The sequence below is a fragment of the Nicotiana tabacum genome, chromosome 15, assembly GCF_000715075.1.
Source record: "Nicotiana tabacum cultivar K326 chromosome 15, ASM71507v2, whole genome shotgun sequence".
Classification (NCBI taxonomy): Eukaryota; Viridiplantae; Streptophyta; class Magnoliopsida; order Solanales; family Solanaceae; genus Nicotiana; species Nicotiana tabacum.
This window is the reverse complement of record NC_134094.1, coordinates 14,330,833-14,350,107: the sequence shown is the minus strand read 5'-3', so window position 1 is coordinate 14,350,107 and position 19,275 is coordinate 14,330,833. Positions and strand designations below refer to the sequence as shown.

The 19,275-nt window shown below is 38.0% G+C and overlaps 1 long non-coding RNA gene across 1 annotated transcript; it reads right to left on the bottom strand.

Moving 5' to 3' along the window:
* Positions 1 to 243: 243 nt before the first annotated feature.
* Positions 244 to 1,720, bottom strand: LOC107803291 (uncharacterized). Its single transcript, XR_001651994.2, has 2 exons — positions 764 to 1,720; positions 244 to 533 (listed from the first exon to the last, which is right to left on the bottom strand). It is a non-coding gene; the product is annotated as an uncharacterized LOC107803291 (long non-coding RNA).
* Between the last annotated feature and the right edge of the window lie 17,555 nt (positions 1,721 to 19,275).

Genomic DNA, 19,275 nt, shown 5'->3' with positions numbered 1-19,275 from the left:
TATTTAAACGCGCCTAAAGCAAACGGCTAAGCATTTACTTGTTCACATCAATTGGAAAGAAGCAGATTAATTAAGCTGCTATTATTATAAGAAGAGAAATACACAAAATGAAACAGAACAAACGAAAATTGGGTTCAACATCCCAAGTTAAAGCACCTGAGATGTCCAGACTTGTCCATACTGGGCTGCCTGTACAAGTCTGGCCCAAAAGCTCGCCATTTATGCAAAGGACAACACAAATCCTAAAATAACGCTCTTCATGCACCGAAAGAAATTGGATTCAGCACACGGATAGTTCGTTCATTTACATGCTTCAAACCTATCTAAGAGAGGTTAATAGTAAGAGTTACATCATAGCTTGAACAACTAATCTAAAATGACTAACTCAGAGTTACGAACAGAAGAATCTCAAAGTTGGAATTTCACAATTTTGAACCCCAATCATCACATCTTCAACTGACTCCATAAGCTCTCACATCCTTTGCATAACTTACCAGTCCCAAACGATAATCAAAATAAGATTTCCAACAGGGCTGGATTCAAATGCATTTCAAATATCAACCAAACAAACAAACAAATGCAGAAACATATTGAAAACAATCAGGATTACTAACTTCATAATGCAGAGACAACAAACACATCACAACTGGACCACTCAGTGTGGATAAATCTCATATCAAATAACATGGATTCACAAACTAACATGTAACTCAGATTTTCGATTAACATCTTAACAGCAAAATACAAAGGTATAGTCACATACCTAGTAACTTGAAATCAAACATTAGATCCACGACCAAATAAAGGTCAAAGAAAAACCAGATATGAAGATCAACTACCAATCAGCCAGTATTCAACAGCAGCAAACCAGAGAAAACAACCTTAAATCTCTTCCAAACGAGCAGAATGACAGCAAAAGATTTTAGATATCTCATACTCTTTTGAAGCAAACCAGAATTTATATAGCCAATTTAACAGAGAAAAAGACTCGTTGGAATTTTTCAGTATTCTCCAGAAGAAAGCAGTCTCAGAAAAAATGAAAAGAGGATCCAATTTTCAGAGAATTCCTTCTAAAATCTGTGTCTATTCTTGATTGTATTTGGAGAGGAATGAAGCTGAGTATTCCTCATCTGTGAAAAATAAGAGGTCTATATATAGGGAATAAAATCTGACATGTGCTCCTAAGGATGAGGAATAATTCTCAGCAGGCCACTCCTAAATTTCAGGAAAAAAGCATCTTTTAAAACTGAAAATGGAGAGCTGTTGGGACAGTTGTCTTATCCAGATATTCTCTATATGTTTTTGCCTGCACTTTAGTCCCTTCTAGAGACTTCCCCAAACAACCAAACCAGATTTCCTAATTTTCCAGATCCCTTTGACTCCTTTAGTTTTTGTTAATTACAAACAGCTACCCCAGAAGAGCAAACAAGTTCAACAATAGACTCAACTACCCATTTCCAATTCCAAACGTCCCTTTTAAACTTATGGATAATGATAAACAACCCATTGCTAAAACAAAAGCAATAATGTAAAACCAAACCAATTAGCTATTAACTTGTTTTAACATCTAATTACTTAAAATTGATTAAACCAACAACTTATGCAATTAAAACTAATTAACATGTAATTAACTAGATAATCCTATCAATCAAACAAAACAATCAAAAATTAAACCTAACTGATAATTAGAAAAAAGAAGCAAAGGAACAAGAGAGAAGGGGTTTACTGATTTTGGGCCAAAAGCTGAGTCGATGATTGAGGCGAATCAACGAACGATGGCGATGAAACTTGACCGGTCAGTGGTGGGTTGGCCAGAATCCGATGAGCTTCGAAATGAACCAAACTAACATGAATCGATTGCTCGTGTCAAGAGCAATTGACTCATGTAAGTTTGAACCAAAACATACTTGAAATTTCCGGGGAAAAAACCATATTTAGGTTTTCTGATTTTCTTAGATCCGAAATTGGAGAAGATGGGTGGGGATTTTGGGGAAATTGGTGGTAGGATGATGATTAGGGGGTGTTAGAGATTATTTGGTGTCAATTTTGGGGTGGTTTGGGGTGTCGCCGCCGCTGTAGGCGATTTCCTGTGGGTGGCGGACGGCGGAGGTGAGAAAGTGTGAGAGAGACGAGTTATGTGGAGTCTAGGGTTTGGGGGGGGAGGGAGGGGGGTCTAGTTTCGGATAATTATAAAGGGGAATGGTGGTGAGTTGAGGGCCGTTGGATTGGGGAAATGAACAGCCAAGATTGCCGTTACTAAAACGGCGTCGTTTAGTTTAAATGAGGTTGGACCGGATATGAAATTGGCGGGATTGGGCTGGGTAAAAAGGGAATTGAGCTTAATAGAACGACCCAGTTTGCTTTTGCAACAAAATTGGCCCTTTCTCTTCTTGCTCTTTCTTTCTTTATTTTTCTTTCATTTTAAAATTCTACAAATTTAAAAAATATAAATCCTAATTAGATTCTATCTTAATTCTAATTTGCAAAATTAACCTACTCACTATTTCTAATATTTAGATCATTAATTAACCTAAAACTAATGAAGCAAAAATTAATAATGTGGAACTAAGAGATAAAAATATAAGAGCCTATGGTATTTTGTGATTTTTGTTTAATAATGCAATCAATTAACAACTTAATCCTAAAAATGCAAACAAAAACCTAAAATGCAATGCATGAAATTTTTGAACATTTTTATGGTATTTTTCATGATTTTAAAATATTAAATATGCAACTAAATGCAAACAACAATTAACATGAAATTCCTAAAAATTATATCAAAAATTAAACTAATTAGAAAAAAACTATTTTTTTTTTTGCGAATTTTGTAGGAGTATTTTAGTCGGGTAAAAATCACGTGCTCACAGCAGCAGACAGTAAATTTTGGTAGTAATTTACTTACGAGGCAATAGTAAGACGAGCAAAAAATCAAACGGTCACCGTCATTGATGTCAAGCAATACATTATAACCTTCCCAGGTTAATCTACTGTTCTGATTTTGATTTTGATTTGAATCTTCTTTAACTTTTATATATTAAACCTTCTCGAATACAAAGATGAAAATTCGACAAGAAAACTCGACCAAGCTAAACCGGGAACAAAGGACTCGTCGGCAATCTCACAAACAGACCTCAACTGCCCAGAAGACTTCGAACCTCAAGTGACTCGAACAGTGACTTTTCAAGCGATGAGCTCGAACTCATCGGCAGTCTCTGTTTTGACATTAAAAGAGAAGCTTTTTCGCGGTCAAGCTGGCAGCCTTTTGCAACTATTTCGGGACTAATTTTAGCTAAAGTTTATGGGGTTGAAAGGCTATGGAGAAAACTGGTTTTTTTGGGTGAAAAGACAGTGTGTTTCAGTTGCGTTTTTCCAGTGATTTTGGAGCTATTTTGGACTGATTTCAAGGTGTTTTGTTGCTGGTTTTTGAAGCATTATTGGGGTGTGTTTAATGGGGATTTTGAGGAAGAAGATGAATGAAGAAGAAGAAGAAGAAGAAGAAGAAGAAGAAGAAGAAGAAGAAGAAGAAGAAGAAGAAGAAGAAGAAGAAGAAGAAGAAGAAGAAGAAGAAGAAGAAGAAGAAGAAGAAGAAGAAGAAGGCAGTTGCCTTTACCTATTTTCGGACCTTATTTTTTCAAAGCTAATGCTCTGTTTTTTCGTCCCTCTTGATGAGGCGGTGTCTGTGTATGTATGGTGGAGTTGAAGGGTATAATTTAGGAATTATAAAAGGGTTATGAGTTAGGGAGGAGTGGGCTCAGGTCCAAATTTTGGGCCAACGTTTGTCCAAAAGCAAGATAGAATAATGAGCCTAAACCAATAAAATACTACCGAAATGTTAATTAGTCCTATTTACGTAGAGTAAACTATTAAAATAAAACTAAATACTAAAACAAAATTATTTTTGGTATTTTTCAAATATCATACTAAAATAAAAATAGAAGTAGGTTAAAATCATAACGAAATTAAAATAATATCACTTCCAAAAAGAAAACTAAGGATATTAAATAAATATATGTATAAAATGAGAAATATTACAAGGATGAAATTTTTTTTTGTAGTTTTCAATTTTTATACTTTAAAAACTAGATTAAAATTAATAATAGAGTGAAATTCTATAGAAACAAACTCAAATAAATATTCTAGAAATACTAAGACTACTAAAGATAATTCTAATGTGCGGGTCAAAAATTATGTGCTTACAGCTGCCCCTCTTTGCTTGGAAACACGAAGTATTTTTGAGCAAATAACAAGTAAGTGACGTAATCGATATTTGATCCCACACTTATTCAAAACAAAATAAAGATGGACAAAAGATTGTGACCGGGACCTGGTATCTGAGCTGCCTACATATCCTTGACTATAAAGGAATCAGGCCACGTGTAGTTCAAAAGTGAGTGAAGTCATGGAATGTGTGGAGAGGATGAGAGAGTCGAGTGAGGTACCGTTCGAGATTTCGGTTCGTGGTCCCTGTCATTACATCATGAATTGAAAACAAAAATTTACAGCAAAAATAAAAAAAAAATACAAGATCCTATCTACTTCTTGTCTTGAATCTTCCTTGAATCTCCACTTGATCCTTCAACATGAAACTGAAAATTCACCTTATTCTTGAGGTGGGCATCCTGCTGACTTGAACTTGAAGAAAACTAAAAGTTGACCATGTTCTTCAGGCGGGCTCCTGCTGCTTCGACTTGAAATAAACTTGAACTTGGATTAGACTTGAGCTTGCAAACCTTGTTCTTCAGGCGGCTCGTGCTACTTCTGATTTGAATTGAAAAAAACTTAAGGTTAACCCTGTTCTTCAAGCGGGATCCTGTTGTCTCTGCTTGAACTTAAAAAAGAAAGTTGACCATGTTCTTCAGGCGGGCTCCTTGTACTTCTGAATTGAACTTCATTTTCAGGTGAGCTCGTGCTTCTTAAACTCGAAAATTGAAAGTTGACCCTGTTCTTCAAGCGGGATCCTCCTGCTTGATCTTGGAAAAAACTGAAAGTTGGCCATGTTCTTCAGGCGGGATCCTGGTGCTTCTCTGATTTGAACTTAAAATCGATTTCTGAAATATTAACCCTCGTTCTCCAGATGGGTGCCTGCAATCAAAACAAACAAAACGAACAAAATTTTCTGCCCCAGTTTGCACTAGGAAGATTTGTGAGTTGTTAGCAAAACTGTAAATCACTTATGTTATTAATGAAATATGAGAGTAAAACTAAAGAATCGACTAGGATGTGTCTCCTGTGAGATTGGGCTTCAGGAAAACTATAAACTAAGCTTGACTAAACTTGAAAATTGACCTTATTCTCCAGGCGGGACCTCTGAACTCAAGGAAAACTGAAGATTAACAACTTAAGAAAACTAAAAGCAGACCCTATTCTCCAGGTGGGACCCCTGAACTTAAGAAAAACTAAAGATTAGAAACTTAAGAAAACTAAAATTGACCTATTCTACAGGTGGGACCCCTGAACTCAAGTAAAACTAAAAGATGACCCTACTCTCCAGGCGGGACCTCTGAACTTAAGGAAAACTAAAGATTAACTACTTAAGGAAATTAAAATTGGCCCTATTCTCCAGGTGGGACCCCTGAACTTAAGGAATGCTAAAGATTAACTACTTAACAAAACTGAAATTGACCTTATTCTACAGGCGAGACCCCCGAACTCAAGTAAAACTGAAGACTAGCAACTAAAAACTGACCCTATTCTCTAGGCGTAACCCCTGAACTAAAGGAAAACTGAAGACTAATAACTAAAAACTGACCTTATTCTCTAGGCGAGACCCATAAACTAAAGGAAAACTGAAGACTAACAACTAAAAACCGACCCTATTCTCCAGGCGGGACCCATGAATTAAAGAAAAACTAACGATTAACAACTTAAGAAAACTAAAATTAACTATATTCTACAGGCGGGACCCCAGAACCAAAGGAAAACTAAGATTAGCAACTTAAGAAAACTGAAATTGACCCTATTCTATAGGTGGGACTCCTGAACTAAAGGAATGAAAAGGATTAAAAACATAAGAAACTTGAAAAATGACCATATTCTCCAGGCAGGACCCCTGAACTTAAGTTTAACTAAGGATTAACAACTTAAGGAAATTAAAACTGAGCACTTAGGAGAAACTAAGAAGTGACCCTATTTTCTAAGCGGGATCCTGAACTTAAAGAAAGCTAAAGACTCTTCCGACTAGGGAGATTTCCTAGGAGGTACGGTTCTTCTCAAACAGGAAAAATTCTTGAGAGCTAATGATCTTCTCAACTAGGGTAATGTCTAGGAGGTAAAAACCTTCTCAAACAACCTTTGTGCTGACAAAATTTGGGCATGACGCCTAAAAAATTCAAGCTTCCAAGCTTTGGTTTGGACATAGTCTTCGTCCCTGTTTCAAACAAAGAAAACTTGTGAGTTTAAAACATGGTGGTTGGTTTGTGGTCTTGACCTTGAGGGCGATTGATCCTACACTTGCCATGATAACTTTGATTTCCACTTGGAAGACCTTGCTTGTTATTGTTTAACCACTTTTTTCTGTCAACCCTTATCACAGAAAACACCTCTGATCCGTTCAAGCCCAATACCTTATACCCAAAGCATTGTGCTCATGAATGACATTTACCGAACCTTTGCATTTCACATGAATCCCAAAGCACGTCAATTATTATCAACTCAATGCGCATACCACTTTTCCTTGACTTATACCACTTTGATGTGCTAGCAGACTCCGCTTTGTGCAATTGAAAAGCTGGTAGCAAAATTTGGAGTCATTTCTCACTTGTTTTGACAAAACATACTCAAAAAGAGGACTTAAACAAAACAAGAGGAACATAGTAAGGGGACAATGGAAAGAGATGATATCTAACAAGAAAATTACAAAGTTGAAACTTATGTGATGTGGATACCAACTCCAATGATCATATCATGAATTTTTTATTAAGCGGCCTAATCTGTCAAGCAAGTCTAATGTTCAACCCTTTGTTATACCTCTAAGCCGTGAAACTGGGCTTCAATGCTCATATTATCCTATCTGATTCACGATCCTTATTCGACTTGTGGTGCCCGAAGGGTCTTCACCATCAAGTCTCTCTCATTTTATTCTTTCTGTCAACTCATTGTCTCCTTATGGTGTCTGTGAAGGTTTTCACCGATAAGACTCTCTCATTTTTTTCTTTTTTTCTTATTTCCTCTGGTTCTGCAGATGATAAGGCAGAACCATATCTTCACCTTGGTGTCTGTAAAAATATCATATGTTCCTCGCATGTCTAACTCGACACTCATAAAGATTATCTGAAAGGTCTTTTTTGGACTGTAATGTGACTTTTGAATAGGGTTAGAAAGAAAGAAAGACATGAAGGCTCAAATTCAAACATAAGACAAAATGGGGTATAACTTTACAACTTTTGGAACCGTCTTTTATAGAAAACAAAAGTTTCTTGTGAAGTGAGGAATTTTAGAACTTTGACTTGGTGTGACCAAACCTTAAGGCTGCCTACGTATCTTGTTGACACAAGAATCAGGTCGAACGTAGTTCAAAAGAATACTTTTTGTTATTGCTATTTTTCTTTTTTCTTTTTTTATTTCTCGTTTTCTTTTTCTTTTCTTTATCTCTTTTTTTTTTGAATTTTTCCTTTGGAATGAACTTTATAAAACAAACCTTATGGGACATGATGATTGTTTTTATGTATATATTTCTCTAACTTGATTCGAAAAGAGGGGAGGTCAAGGAAATCAGTACAGGCTCAAAAGGGTATCGAAGGGTATAAAGTATTTGGGTGGCTGAAAGAGAGCCTCGCAATCTCTGAAAATGCCAAGTACGGCACACGCAACTTGAGAACGGAATATGAAGATCATGCATAATATTTCCTTTGCAGCATCGACATTGATATCACTTATATGCCTTTCATTTTTCTTTAGTGCCTTGTCAAGTACAAAACTCTCGTTGGGTGATTTTTTCTTCACAATGGATATCCGAACTCAAAGTTGCTTGCTTCACATTGTCTAGGACGCACTCTCTTGTAACAAATTCTTGTCGTCCTATTAACTTCCCAAACTATCTGCCCCAGTTTCACACAATTCGGGCTTTGAATGATCTCAAAATGACCAAATCTTTACTTATTTTCCTTAAATGTCCATATCATCTTCAAACCTTATTTTATTGTTTCATGATTAGACTAACTTTTAAGACTAGGCTGAGAATTTCACGTGCATGTCATGTCACTAGAGTCACCACGAAAAGAATTATAAAAGGAAAAGAGAGCTAAACAAAAACTGACTGGAAATAACAGAAAACAGGAGATTGCATTAGACAGACGGTGAAAGGGTTTGAACAACAAAACAAGCAAAATAAACTGGGGTTACAACCCTAGAACAAACCTAGATAACACTAAATGAGTTACTACGACTAAGCGAACTAGGAAAAATAAAAGGATAGGAGGGTTTGAGTCACAAGACAATATCCGGATTACAACCCTGAAATAACCAGGACAACAGAAATGACAATAAAATAAACCACGAAAACTCCTCCCTGGCTAGCCAAGAAAGGAGTGTCTTTCCAATTACCAAGCTCGACATCTTAGCCACTGAGTCTCACATCGATATTACCCAAATCTTTACCAATTTCAATCACATTGACCTCTGCAAGTGGCTTTGGGGTCCCATTTGCCAACTCATTCTTAAGATCAACTTTTGAAACCGAGACTGATAGCAATGAAAACTTTGCGGCGAATGGCTCGCCAAGGAACTTGGAAGAGTTCTCATGTTCATTTTCAAAACAAACCATGCCCACCATATACATCTCATTATGAATAGGTAATGAACTTTGGCTAGTATTCGCTGCATCTGGATTTTGTACGAATATGTCACATGCATCAATAAGCTTCTGGACTGCTTTTTTCATATTCCAACACTTTTCTACGCCGTGCTCCAGAGCATTAGAGCAATATGCACACCTTTGAGAATGATAAAAATTCTTTGGAAGGGGGTTCGGCATTTTATCTGAATCGGCTTCAACATGTCCAATTGCCTCAACTTTTGGAACAAATTGGCATATGATTCTCCAATAGGAGTGAAAGACTTTTCCTTTTAGTGCTGCCTTTTCATTTTGTACTCCGGCCTCGGTTGGAACCTCTTACGGGTAGGTGGTTGATATGCTTGTAGAGGTGGGTAAGACATTTGTGGAGGTGGTGCAGGCCATTGCGGGTGTTGTGGATGTGGAGCATATGGCGGTGCATTGTGGATAGAGTACTTGGAAGGTGAGGTATGACTTTGGGAATTTTGTAGAGAGAAGTAGTATTGGGGAGGATTATCTGGAGTACGGGGATATTCATAGGGTCGATGTTGTGTCTGAGATTGTTGAGAAAGAAGGCCCACCAGATCTCGGCGTTGCCGGGGCTCAACAACATCCTTTCTGTTTCTTTTTCTCCCGCCCAAACCTACTGATACATGCTGAATAGCTGTAGCTCATGATTTTGCCTGACTTGATTCTTTCTTCCACCATCTCCCCCATTTTCACCACATCATTGAAAGTCTTACCTAAAACTGGGATCAAATGACTGAAGTAGGTGGGTCCCTGAGCTTGTAGGAAAAGCTTAACCATTTCTTCATCATCAATCGGGGGACTGACCCGAGCAGCTTGTTCCCTCCATCTTAGCCCAAACTCCCTAAAATCTTCCTCATGATTCTTTTCCATCTTAGATATGGAGGAGCAGTCTGGGATAATGTCCATATTGTATTAAAAGTGTCGAACAAAATCTTGAGCCATGTCATTCCATGCATACCACTTGCTGGCATCTTGACGAGTATACCATTCCAAGGCTGCCTCTCTCAAGCTTTCACTGAAATACGTCATCAACTCATATTTCACGCCAACACTTCTTATTTCACTACAATAACCCCTCAGATGGGCTACTGGATCTCCACGCCCATCATACAAGTTAAACTTTGGCATTTTAAACCCCGCGGGCAGATGAACATCGGGGAACATACATAAGTCATTGTAAGACATGTTAATCTGATTTCCCATCCCTTGCATGTTCTTTAAGGATTGTTCTATACCTTTCAGCTTTCTGGATATCTCATCTCGCTCTTCTTTCCTTGTGAATTTTTTATTCTCAACATGAGGCTCATTTTGAGAGCTATGATTATATGAGTCCGGGACCTGGTGAGACAACTCTGGGGAGTAGTATTGGGCATCACGAGGTTTGAACTGGTGTTCACTGTTGGACCTGAGGAGAAGTTGTTGAGATGCTGTGATAGTGGGGATAGTGGATATGACAGGAGGGCTATTTTTGGGAAATGTAGTTGGAGGACGAACAATGGAGATCCTAGGGAGGTTGAGAAAGCTATGATAAGCAGAAAAATTTGGAGAATATGGTGGGTCATCTGACACTATGACCGGAGCTTGGGTAGGGGTGGCATCTAGGAAGCTAAGTGGTGGCGGGGGTGGTACCTTACCAGTCATCCAAGCTTGATACATGCCCGCCATGTGTTGTCTTAACATCCTTACCTCCTCAACCAACCCAGTGTCTTGTTCAACCAATTACTTTTGGGCACCAGTATCAACCAACCCAATTCTGTTGTCGTCTGCCATTGCCTTTCGACTTTATGTTGCAGGGTAGAGTTACCAACTTAGGAACCACAAACCAACCACCCTTCTGCTATAATGAAGATATCAAAGAGGAATAAAATGAAGTCATCATGTTAGCGTTAGGGCATTTAATATAAGATAATCTCATACTATGTGCAATGCACCTAGTCATAGTTATCGGTTCTAAAATGACTCCGAGGGTAAGAAGGTCATATTGGCATCATCCCATGTTCGCTCTTCCTTCCCCCTTTTCTTCTTCACTTTTTGTTTCTCGCGCGCCTTGGTTTTTCATTTTCTTCCCTCTCTTTTCTTTCTGATAGTCTCTCTTTTCTTTCTTCCTATTCCTCCATCCCATGTTTTTATGATGATTCAATCGAATCCTATATAAGTTGCCTACGTATCATGTTCCACATGAATCAGATCTTGCGTAGTTCGGGAAGATCAGGAATAAAGGAAATAAACTAACTTTTTTTTTTGGATTTTAATTTTTTTTTTGTCTTTTTAATTTTTGAAAGAAAGACTTATAAAGAAGAAAGAAAATATTTTTGAAATTTGACTTCTTTATTTTTCTTGTTGAGAATTTTTGAAAAGAAAGACTTCTAAAAAAGAAAGAAAATATTTTTATTTTAAATTTTGACTCTTTTTTTTGTTTTTTTTTTTGGCAATTTCGAAAGAAAAATTTCTAAAGAAGAAAGGAAATATTTTTGGAATCTTATTTGAATTTATGAAAGAAAGACTTCTAAAGAAGAAAAAATATTTTTGAATCTTGAATTTCTTTTCAACTTTGAATGAAAATCTTCTAAAGAAGAACGAAAATATTTTTGGATTTAGAGAAGGACTTAAAAGAAAATATATTTTGGATTTTTTGAAAATTGTGGGCCGGAACCGAAGAGGTTTGCCTACGTATCTCACATCCGGTGATTATCAGACACGCGTAGTTCGGTCAATTTTTCAGGACCGGGAGAAAATATCATTTTTAAAAATTTGGACTCATTTATGACAATCTTCTAAAAATTCGGTAGAGTTTCAGGATCTTTTTTTTTTCAAATACCGAGATTTTTAGGAACCGGGTCAATATTCTCTCTCCTTTTTTTGTTGATTTGCTTTTCCTATTCTAGAAACACGTCAACATGTAAACCGAAGCAAATAAATGTATAAGTAGCACGTAAAATGCATCAGGATAGTCTTTTAATTTTGGGTACACCTGTCCTAGACGGTCTCAACCCGTGTGTTGAGTCCCCAAAGTCAAATGCACGTGATAAAAATAAACGTACCTACTAAGGATCCGGCATGAAACTATGTCATTCTAAGTTTAAAACCTGAGTGTATTTGGAGCTATGTCATTCTTTGGGTGAAGAAAGAGTGTGTTTCGGCTGCGTTTTTCTAGTGATTTTGAAGCTATTTTTGACTGATTTCAGGGTGTTTTGTTGCTGGTTTTTGAAGCATTATTGGGGTGTGTTTAATGGGGATTTTAAGGAAGAAGATGAATGTGGTAAGGAAGAAGAAGGCAGTTTCCTTTCCCTATTTTCGGACCTTATTTTTCAGAGCTAATGCTCTATTTTTTCGTCCCTCTTGATGCGGTTGCGTGTGTATGTAGGGTGGAGTTGAAGGGTTTAATTTAGAGTAATCTACACGGTATGCCCACTGAAAATACTAGTTAACTCCATATACCTTTGAAATATTTATTTTGCCTTGTATACCTACTTTATAAAAGTTTATTACTTTTAAACTTTTAATATCAATATATGCCATTAAATAAATCTCACCTTTTAAGGAACTAAATTATCTCTCAACCAACTTCATAAATCCCTTAAAACACTCCATCATCCAACATTTTAAGAAATTGGAATTATACATGTTCACCAAAAAGTCCAAATCCCAGTAATTTCTCTATGAAGTCCTCCATAATTATTTTCTTCTCTTTCATCTATGTAATCAAAAGAAAAAATAAAATAAGATGAAAATGTTCTAATTAGGGATATAATATCTAAACTAAAATAAAATATTAGAATATGCTATTCAAACCAATACATCACAATATCCTAATGAAAAATACAATATTCAAATCAAACAACTATAATATTCTAATTTGGAATACAGTATTCAAATCGAACATAACACAATATTCTAATTTGGAATATAATATTTAAATTAAACATACGATAATATTCTAATTTTGAATATAGTATTCAAATCAAATATAACACACTATTCTAATTTGGAATACAGTATTCAAACCAGATTTTTCAAATTAAAAATTTATAAAATATTTGGTTTGATATTGTATTCCAAATTAAAATATTATGGTATATTTAGTTTGAATAATATATTCTAAATTAGAATACTGTGATATGATTGGTATAGATATTATACTTGTCATTAGAATATTGTGATATATTCGATTTGAATTATATTCCAAATTAGAATATTGTAGTAGTATGTTCATAATATACGGGAAGATTTGAAAGTATAGAGTATACAATATCAGAGGAAGTTTTGGTGAAAATAGGAATATGGTTTAATTAGAAGATACGTGAATCTCAAAATTTACTGAGTACACATTTCAATAATTAAGGCTACATTTAAGGGATATTATCCCCTTATTAATAGTGGTTGTTACACCCATAAGATTATCTATCAAGATATGCGATGTAATTTCTTTATGGGTATACAATGTAACTTTCATAATTAAGGCATAGTAAGTAAAGAGATTTATAAAGGGGTATATGGCGTTAAAACCCCTTTAATTTAGGAATTATAAAAGGGTTGTGGGTTAGGGAATAGGTAAATGGGCTGAAGGGAGGAGTGGGCTCAGGTTTGAATTTTGGATCAACTTTTGTCCCAAAGCAAGATAGAATAATGAGCCTAAACTAATAAAATACTACTTAAATGTTAATTATTCCTATTTAAGTAGAGTAAACTATTAAAATAAAACTAAATACTAAAACAAAACTATTTTTGGTATTTTTCAAATATCATACTAAAATAAAAATAGAAGTAGGTTAAAATCATAACGAAATTAAAATAATATCACTTTCAAAAAGAAAACTAAGGACATTAAATAAATATATGTATAAAATGAGAAATATTATAAGGATGAAACTTTTTTTGTAGTTTTCAATTTTTATGCTTTAAAACTAGAATTAAAATTAATAATAGAGTGAAATCCTATAGAAACAAACTTAAATAAATAATCTAAAAATACTAAGACTACTAAAGATAATTCTAATGTGCGGGTCAAAAATTATGTGCTTACATGGGACTGCGAGATCATTCCCAAAAACAATTAAGAAATAGAAGGAATTAGAATAAAAAAATCGGCTAGACCCAATAAATGTCAACCCGACCGCAATTATCCTGCAAGGTATTTTTGTATATTTCTTGTAAATTGTCGTATATACAAAGCTATAAACACTTGTGTACGTTCAAGGAATGGAATCAAATAAAACTTGCACGTTCTAGAATATTCTCGTATATGTCTGAATGAATAAAATACACTTGTGTACGTTCAAGGAATGGAATCAAACAAAACTTGCACGTTCTAGAATATTCTCGTATATGTCTGAATGAATAAAATACACTTGTGTACGTTCAAGGAATGGAATCAAACAAAACTTGCACGTTCTAGAATATTCTTGTATATGTCTGAATGAATAAAATCATTCTTAAAATTTGCTCACACTTTGTCACGACCCAAAATAGCCCTGTCGTGATGGTGCCTATCGTGGAACTAGGCAAGCTGACTCATTTCCAAAATAAACCGATATTTTTATTTCAAAGAAAATTTCAAGGCTATTTAACATAAAAACCTTCGTAAAGGAGTTCAAATCAAAATAAAAGTGCAGAAAAGAAAAGCCCGACATCGGGGTGTCACTAGTCATGAGCATCTACTATAATTTGTCTGACAATATCGAGAGTAACATAGTCTGGAAAATAGCTAAATACAAATAAAGGAGGATAAGAGGGAGAAGAGCAGGGCTGTGATCGCCAGGCAGCTACCTTGCTATCTCCGAGAAAATCTGCAACCGGAATAGTCAACAGCCGCTACCGTGTCCAGCTACACCTAGATCTGCGCACAAGATGCATGGAGTAACGTGAGTACGCCAACTTAGTAAATAACAACAGTAAATAAAGACTGAGCTTTAGTGACGAGCAATAAAGCATATAAAGTTCATATCATGAAATCTCGGTAAAATACAATATGTTTTAAAAAAAATAGTGTTTGAATCAAATCATCTCGTTTAAACCCAATTCTAGTGAAAATCATTTAAAGATTTTTTTTTTCAACGGTTTTTCAAACAAACGCTCAATGCAAAAGTGAGCAAAAATGATAAAATCATAATCATCCCCTCGTGCAACATCACTTGTATACAGCCCCTCGGGCAAACCTCACAATCACTCGTACACAACCTCTCGGGGACACCTCACAATCACTCATGCCTCTTGGGCATACCTCACAATCCTCCAAGTCACTCAGCACTCGGCACTCGCACTTAGTAGGTACCTGCGCTCACTGGAGGGTGTAAAGACTTCGAAGGGGCTCCTTCATCCCAAGCGCTATATCAAGCCAAATCATGGCATAAATCAATCAGGCCCTCGACCTATATCAAACATGTTGCGGTGTGCAGTCCGATCCCATAAATATCCTCACAAATCAGGCCCTCGGCCTCACTCAGTCATAAACATCTCAAGCCACTCGGGCTCTCAATAAAAACAGGGTACTCAGCCCAAAACAATATTTATATGCATCAAAACAGGGTAATAAAACCGAGTTATGCAGTAAACAGGTATAACCATGACTGAGTATAGATTTTCAATCGAAAACAGTGAGAGGATAGTAAGAAAAAGGCCCCTAAGGGTCTAAACAACACTGGCACAAGGCCCAAACATGGCATTCCGCCCAATTTACAGGAACTCATTTCTAAAACTCATATGTATCATATAGTTTCAACAAAATATGCAACTTTACAGTTGCTACGGGACGAACCAAGTCACAATCCCCAATGGTGCATGCCCACATGCCCGTCACATAGCATGTGCGTCACCTAAAAATAGTAGAATGATATGAAATCTGGGGTTTCATACCCTCAAGACTAGATTTATAATCGTTACTTACCTCAAACCGATCAAATCCCTACTCTGCGATGCTCTTGCCCCTCGATTCGGCCTCCAAATGCTCCGAATCTATTCACAATTAGTACAATACCATCAATTTATGCTAAAGCAATGAATTCTACAAGAAAAACTACCAATTTCGACCAAAAACCCTAAATCGACTCAAACCCGGCCCCCGGGCCCACGCCTCGAAATCCGACAAAATTTACAAAACTAGAAAGCCCATTCACTCACGAGTCCATACCTATAAAATTTATCAATGTCCGACCTCATTTGGTCCCTCAAATCCTTAAATCAAACTCTCCAAAATCCCAAGCCCTAACCCCTCATTTCACCCCTAATTTCCACTAATTACTTGATTAAACAACGGAAAATCACCATATATACGAGTATTAGGGATCGAGCAACTTAGCTCACCGATATCCCCTTAAATCCCCCTTCAAAATCACTCCCAAAAGCTTCAAAACCGGCTGAAAATGGTGAAGAATGGACCAAAATTCGTGAAGTGTGCAATTTATACTATCTGTCTAGGCTTTTCGCACCTGCGGCCTATTCTCCGCGCTTGCGGGACCACGCCTGCGGTCAAATTGCCGCACTTGTGAAACTCACTTAATTCTTTAGCCTCCGCACTTGCACTTAGGCCTCGCACCTGCGGGCTCGTAGGTGTGGCCAATCCTTCGCACCTGCGCTCCAGCCTTGGCCTCCCATTTTCCACATCTGCGCTCCAAGTCTCGCACCTGCGCATCCTGCCTATCCCAACACTGTCCACACCTGCGAACTTCCCAAGTGCACATGCGGCCTCGCACCTGCGACTCCCCTTCCGCAGGTGCGAAAACACCAGCAGAATTCACACCAGCAGCTTTTAAACACTAAAAACCAAATCCGTCGACCATCCGAAACATGCCCGAGGCCCTCGGGACCTTAACCAAAAATACCAACAAGTCATATATCAACATAGTAACTTAGTTGAACCTTCGAATCACTCAAAATAACATCAAAACACCAAATTACCCTCGGATTCAAGCTTAAGAACTTCAAATCTTCTGAATTCCACAAACAATGCCAAAACTTACCAAACCACGTCCGAATGACCTCAAATTTTACACACACATCACAGATGACACCATGAACCTACTCTAACTTTCAGAAATCTATTCCGACCCTGATATCAAATTTTCCACTGCCGACCGAAAATCGCCAAATTTCTAATTTTGCCAATTCAAGCCTAATTCCACTATGGACCTCCAAATCACATTCCGGATGTACTCCTAAGTCCAAAATAACCTAACGGATCTAACAGAACCATAAAAATTTAAATCCTAGATCGTTTACACATAAGTCAATATCCGGTTGACTTTTCCAACTTAAACTTCTAAATAGGAGACTAAGTGTCTCAATCCACTTCGAAACCACTCCGGACCGGAACCAACTAACCTGTTATATCATAATATAGCTTAAAAGCATAAAGGAAGCAGAAATGGGAGAAACGGGGCTATAACTCTCGAAATGACTAGCCGGGTCGCTATATCTTCCCCATATTAACAACCATTCGTCCTCGAACGGATCTAGAAACATACCTGGAGTCTCGAATAGGCGCGGATATATGCTCTGCATCTCCCGCTCGGTCTCCCAGGTAGCCTCCTACACAGGCTGACCTCTCCACTGCACCTTCACCAAAGCTATTTCCTTTGACCTCAACTTCCGAACCTGCCAATCCAAAATAGTCACCGGCTCCACATCATAAGTCATATTACCCTCCAATTGAACCGTGCTGAAGTCCAAAACATGGGACAGATCTCAAATATACTTTTGGAGCATGGAAACATGAAACACTGGGTGCACACTCGACAATCTGGGTGGCAAGGAAAGCTTATAAGCCCTCCCCTATCCTCTAAAGCACCTCAAAAGGCCCAATGAACCGGGGGCTCAACTTGCCCCTCTTCCCAAACCTCATGACACCCTTCATGGGTGATACCTTCAGCAAAACCTTCTCCCCAACCATGAAAGATACATCACAGACATTCTTGTCTGCATAGCTCTTCTGCCTAGACTGCGCCATGCGAAGCCACTCCTGAATCAATTTTACCTTATCTAATGCATCCTAGACCAAGTCTGTACCCAAGAGCCTAGCCTCACCCGGCTCAAACCATCCAACTAGAGATCTACACCTCCTCCCATATAAAGCCTCGTACAGAGCCATCTAAATACTCGACTGATAACTGTTGTATGCAAACTCCGTGAGTGGCAGAAACTGGTCCCATGAACCCCTAAAGTCAATGACACAAGCGCGCAACATGTCCTCCAATATCTGAATAGTGCACTCGGACTGCCCGTTCGTCTGAGGGTGAATAGCTATGCTCAATTCAACCCGAGTGCCTAAGCTCTCGCTGCACGGCCCTCCAAAACTGCGATGTGAACTGAGTACCTCTATCTGAAATGATGAAAACTGGGACACCATGTAGGCGAGCAATCTCTCGGATGTAAATCTCAGCTAACCGCTCTGAAGTGTAAGTAGTACCAACTGGAATGAATTGCACGGACTTGGTGAGCTGATCTATAATCACCCAAATAGCATCTAACTTCCTCGAAGTCCGTGGGAGCTCAACTACAAAGTCCATGGTGATCTGCTCCCACTTCCACTCTTGGATCTCTAATCTCTGAAGCAAGCCACCCGGTCTCTGATGCTCATACTTAACCTTCTGACAGTTGAGACACTGAGCTACAAACCCAACTATATCCTTCTTCATCCGCCTCCACCAATAGTGCTATCTTAAATCCTGGTACATCTTTGCGGCACCCGAATGGATGGAATACCGCGAGTTGTGGGCCTCCTCAAGAATCAACTCCCGAAGCCCATTTACATTAGGCACACATATTCGGCTGTGCATCCTCAACACACCGTCACTTCCAATAGTCACATCTCTAGCATCACCTCGCCAGACCATGTCCTGAAGAACGAGCAAGTGAGGGTTATCATATTGACGCTCCCTGATACGGTCATAAAGAGAAGACCTGGAGACCACGCAAGCCAACACCCGACTCGACTCTGAAATATCCAATCTCACAAGCTGGCCCGCTAAGGCCTTAACATCCAATGCCAAAGGTCTCTCTGTTGCTGGAAGATATGCTAAACTCCCCAAACTCTCCGCCCGGCGACTCAAAGCGTCGGCCAACACATTGGCCTTCCCCGGATGGTACAAAATAGTGATATAATAGTCCTTAAAAAGCTCCAACCATCTCCGCTGACGCAAATTAAGATCCTTCTACTTAAATAGATGCTGCAGACTCTGGTGATCAGTATAGATCTCACGATGAACCCCATACAAATAATGGCGCCAAATCTTCAAGGCGTGAACAATGGCTGCTAACTCAAGATCATGGACAGGATAGTTCTTCTCATGGGTCTTCAACTGGCTCGAGGCATAGGCAATCACCCTACCCTCCTGCATCAGAAAACAACCAATGCCTATCCTCGAGGCATCACAATACATGGTGTAAGAACCTAAAGTTGATGGCAGAACTAACACTGGAGCTGTGGTCAAAGCAGTCTTGAGCTTCTGAAAGCTCTCCTCACACTCGTCTGACCACCTGAA